The sequence below is a fragment of the Rutidosis leptorrhynchoides genome, chromosome 2 (genome assembly GCF_046630445.1).
Source record: "Rutidosis leptorrhynchoides isolate AG116_Rl617_1_P2 chromosome 2, CSIRO_AGI_Rlap_v1, whole genome shotgun sequence".
Taxonomy (NCBI): domain Eukaryota; kingdom Viridiplantae; phylum Streptophyta; class Magnoliopsida; order Asterales; family Asteraceae; genus Rutidosis; species Rutidosis leptorrhynchoides.
Window position 1 is genome coordinate 14,601,866 of NC_092334.1, and position 6,033 is coordinate 14,607,898.

The following is a 6,033-nucleotide window of genomic DNA, read 5'->3' on the forward strand; positions in this document are numbered from 1 at the left end:
ACTCACCATACTGTATTTCTTAGTAAAAATACATATAACGTCATTGAACAAGTGCAAGGGTGGCCTCGGATTCACGAACCTAAATTAATTATATATAATTATGTGTTAGTCAATATTTGTCTAACAAATTAGGCCAAGTCATAGTGTACCACAATCCTAATGCTCGAGACTAATATGCAAAAGTCAACAAAAGTAAATTTGACTCAAAATAATTTCCAAAAAGCTATACATGATTAATATATAGTTTAAATATCGTCGTTTTATATTTTTAAATATTTTTAAAAGATTTATTAGAGTAAATAATATAATTTATTTATTAATAAATAAAATTTTATATTAAATTTATATAATATATTATACTTTTATATATATTAAGTAATAAAATTTATAGAGTTCATTTAATATCATAAAGATAATATGATAGGTATTATTAAAGTAAGTTATTACACGTAGTAAAATATGTTTGTATCACATATTTATTTGATAAAATAATATCTATAATGATAGTAAGTAAAAGTTGTATTATTTGGTAATAATAATTATTATTATAAAAATATCAATATTTATAATTACTAAGATGACATTATGATAAAACGATAATTCTAATTATGATAACTTTAATATTTACGATAATTTTTAATATTATCTTTAAAATAATAATTCTATTTAAAATAATAATAATAATGATATTTTATAGTAACAATGACATTTCTATTAAAATGATAATTTTTATTAAAATGATAGTTTTAATACTAACGATATTTTTAATAATAATAGTAATGATAAAAATAATAAGAATGATAATTTTATCTAAATCAATATCTTATAATATTTTAATTTCATCATGATACTCCTACTCATTATTTCCTAATCGTTTCATTTAATAGCTTTTAATCGTCTTTTATATCGTGTTCATAATAATGATAATAATAGTAATCAAAATAATTAGGTGTTACAAATATTTGTTTTAATTACACTAATATTAATAATGATAGTTACTATAACATTTTTAACGATAATACTAATAATTATCTTAATGATAATATAGTAATAATAATAATAACAATGACAATATCCATTTTTAAATAATAATATATATATTAATAATGATAATAATAATAATAATACGAATAATAATAATAATAATAATAATAATAATAATAATAATAATAATAATAATAATAATAATAATAATAATACTAATTATAACTTTAACGATAATAACGATAGTAATAATAAAAAAATAACAATTTTTAATGATAAATCCCTTGTATTGATAAAGATAATAATAATGATAATAATAAGATAAAACTAGAACGACGATAAAAACGACGATAATAATAATCATTTTAAATAAAAATATCAAAAATTCAATTGATTATAACTTCTAATCCGTTCATCGAAACCATTCGATATCTAAAGAAAAAGTCCTTAATTTTTTGCTAGCTTTCCAAGGACATGCATATCTTATACCTTATCTCAACCGCAAGTGTAACTAATTCAATATTCAACCTAACATGTCTAAGGGCAATATCAGAGATACACTATTAGTATGTAAAAGTTAAATTATGAGTACTCACGTATCAATATTGAGATTCAATATTGCAGGAAAGGTACGTAGACGCAACAGAAATGATAAACACTATATTGACCTCACGAGCATACCCATGAACCATACTCAATCACCTCCATAGCTATAACCCATAATTTCCTTAATCCTATCCTACTCGAAAAACAATTTTGAAATCACTCGGACAGCACTCCGTCGTAATATTTTATGTATACTAATAATATCTTGAAATAATACGGAGTAAATATATATATGTGAATCGATTGAGAGAGTTTAGAGAAAAATATTTTCAAGTTTTTATGAAATAATGAAACCTATTGAATTCTATTTATAATAGATTTTTAAATTATTAAAGTGAATTATTAAAGTATGAATTATTAAAGTGAATTATTAAAGTATGAATTATTAAAGTGAATTATTAAAGTATGAATTATTAAAGTGAATTATTAAAGTATGAATTATTAAAGTGAATTATTAAAGTATAAATTATTAAAGTGAATTATTAAAGTTAAAGTAAAGTAAAAATAAAGTAAAGGTAAAGTTTAAGTATAGTAAAAGTATAAAACTATGTACGTATAATACGCGTATAAATATATATAATATTAATTTAAATCATTATATATATTTAATAAAATAAAATATAAATATCGTTATCTTTATCATACTAGTTAAGTAATGAGTTGTCAAAAGTGGTTCTAGATATTTATAAAAGTTATATACGTTTTAATAATAAAGTTCTTTTTAAACTGAAAACGTTTTTGTACGTTTGAAACTAAATAGATCAATCGAGTCTTTATGAGATTCAATCTTCCACTATCCTTTGTCTAGTTCTCAATGATTGATAATTTGTTCTTATTTATAAATCACTTTACCATTTTCCGAATATTGTTAAAACGGAAAGATTTCTCAAATCAACGTGGGCCTTTCAACAGAGACTTGTAATCATAATTCAATATATCTGATAATTCAATCATTTGATCTTATCTTCTAATTCCATTGATAAATATTTTGAAACAGATACAATCATATAAAGTATTTAATCTAATATTTTGTTTACGTTTCAAGTTATAATATATATACACATATACATATATAATCATATTCATTTAATGGTTCGTGAATCGTTGGAACTTGGTCGAGGTTGAATGAATGTATGAACATAGTTTAAAATTCTTGCAATTTAACTTAACAAATATTACTTATCGTGTCGGAAACATATAAAGATTAAAGTTTAAATTTGGTTGGAAATTTTCGGGTTGTCACACACAGTTTGTAATTTATGTATTATTATCGGGCTTTATATCTTCCCTTATACTTCGAAGTCCTTGCTTCTGTTTTCTATAATCATCGTCATCCCCAATTAATACTTCCCTCTATTTGCTGCGATTTATACTCCAATTTCTATTTTGGAGCTTTGTCCCTTCGTTTCTTCTTCTTGAGATTGGGCATCTCTTGTAATGGTCCAGAATTCGCAGATATAAGTTTCAGAATGAACATTGTTAATGATCTAAGAAAGAAACAGTAATAGCACAATTTGACTTGTCAAATTACCAGAATTCAAGGAAAGATAGGACTATTAAGAAAAATATGTTCTTAATATGTTTATAGATTAGACAGAACGTAAGAGTCGTGTAACATGGCACATGATGACGTTATGATCTGTGAATCATCACGTTCCATTTAGAAACTCAGCATGACTTAATGTAATATAATCACATTGATCAAGTGTCATTATATTATAGTAACTCATGCATCAGTTCCCAACACTACTTCAAAATCATTCATATTTTAAACTCGACAGTTTTACAGAAATTTCCAATATAATGTGTTACAGATAGCACGAGGAGGTAAATAATTTCGGACGAGAATATTTATGAAAATATCTTCTGAAATATCGAAGATATTTATGATGATATTTTGGGATTTCTAAGTTCGATGGTTGATGAAGAAAGATTTTCCGCAAGATTTTAACATGACTTCGGAGCAAGATATTCTCTAAAGATTTCATCGAATCCAGAATTACCTGGATTCTTTGAATATAGGGTTTGGTCCTTGTATTTGTCCTTGGTCTCCTTCATAGTTCACTCAATCTGTTTTTCAGTACCAAATTTTCTATCGAGCGTTCCTACACTCCTTTCTTTATCATCAAACTTTTGGCCGTTTAGACCACCTACCATTTTTCTGTTTCCTCTGCATTTAATGCTACGATATCTGAATCATCGGTTATCAATCCGAGGTGGTTTCAGGAGAATTATGTTTTTAGATGATTAAACGATGGTGGAATATGAAAGGTTCCCCGGTAACAATAAAAGAGCACGCGTATATATCAAAGTTATAATAAGGTTGTTTCGAACAAAAAGTCAAAATTGTCTTGCTGAAGCTGTGACAAAATTTGCTACTTTGAAAGGAATTATTAAGTTATTTTGGGTAATAATAACACTAAGGAATTAGCACGGCTACGTGTTAAACGTTTACTCAGGTTCCGAGTGTTTTTCAGGTGCATAACTATATGCATCAATATTTTCTGCCGTAGATGAAGTGCGGTTAGTTCATCCTCTCGAGTGAGGTGTGTTCAAGAATTATGAAAGGTTTGAACGCAGATCGTAATCGTCAAGATACAAATGAGGTTCAAGATGAAATCAAGTGGCAAACTTGAAGAATTGTTTAGTTTCATATGTTATAATCAATATTTTAATTCATTTTAATTGTCCAATGTTGGTAGTCCACGGTCGATAGTCCACATTTAACAATCCAATATTTCATATATAGTTTAATATATAATATTCGAATTGATTAATACGTATCGTGACCCGTGTACATGTCTCAGACTCGATCACAACTCAAAGTATATATATTATTTGAAAATCAACCTCAACCCTGTATAGCTAACTCTATCATTACTGTATATAGAGTGTCTATGGTGATTCCAAATAATGTATATATATATGCGTCGATATGATATGTTAAAACCTTGTATACGTGTCCCGATATTTAAAGTGCGTAAAATAAATAACAAAAATTAAATGACGATAAATAAAATTGCGAGAATTAAAATTGCGATAAATAAAATGCAATAAATAAATTGCGATAAATAAATTGTGATAAATAAAATGTAATCAATTAGCTAGGAACAGTTAACGTGGATTCTTAACAAAATTTCTCATAGTTAATTTGTTTGTTTCTAACAAATTTTATTTTGTCCAATATTTTCTTCATTGTGCCACTTGTTGGATTCTGATATGTCAAAATCCAAATATGAAATTGAATGAAAATGGTTATTCTGCGGTGAACGGATACATATACCTGTGAACGTAAGTAGGATAGTAAATAACTGTTGAATCATATTCGAAGAATGTACAGTGTAACTTATTAATGTGAAATCTAAATATTCCTCGGGTATTACCTACCCGTTAAAATATTTTCACCATTAATAGTTTGTACAAAAGAATTTTTAATTACAATCTTTATAAAAATATATATACATATATATTTTCTTCAGATGTAATATAGATTTAATGAGTTAATATGATATTAAACTCATCTGATTTATGGCTAGAACTAGAGTACATAATCTCTAAAACATTAGAGATTACATAATTGCCATAAGGAACAAAGATAATGATGTAGAACGAAGATAAAGTAAATAGAACGACAGATAGAACGAAGATAAACGATATAGAACGATATGTAAAATGATGATTAAGTTCGAAGTGTTGATTGTGATATGGAAGCGTGTGATGTTGAAACTTGGGTTGTTGGGGATACTGGTGTTGATGTTGGTGGTACTGTTAGTGCCGGTGATGTTGCTGAAGCTGGTAAATTTTGCACCATATTCTCCAAATTGATTACTTGAGCGTGAAGTTCCCTGACTTCTTTTATTATTCCGGTATGATTGTCGGTCAGAACGAGCGAATGAATAAGGTTTAGAATTTTAGCTAGAATATAATCGTGGCGAGATATTCAGAAAATGAGGGTGAAAATAGTGTTTCTGACTGGTTCGCCGGTAAGTGCTTCGGGTTCTTTGTCAAGAGAGAAATTTGGTTGGTGGAAAGGATCGCCTTCTTCTCGTCTCCATCGGTTAAGTCGACTACGAACCCGTCCCCAATTCATTCAGAATTGAAGATGACTAATTGGTTGATCTATTTCATTTACGCTGCTTTCGGAGCTTAGGTGAATATCCATGTCGGAAGAGCTGCCGGAATAACTATCGAAATAGCTATCGAAATCTGAGGGACTCGAACTGGTTGAGGGATTCATCTCGTATGATCAGATGATGGATTTTCGGCAAGAAAATAGATTATAGGATGTAGATTATTACCCTGCAATACATAATTTACATATGCATATATAATACTAAAATCCCATAAGTTACGGAGGAATCTATGAAAACTGTCAGGCAAAGGTAACAATAACAGAAACGCTAAGATATGAATTTATCTATACACTGTCTATGCAATAGAGGT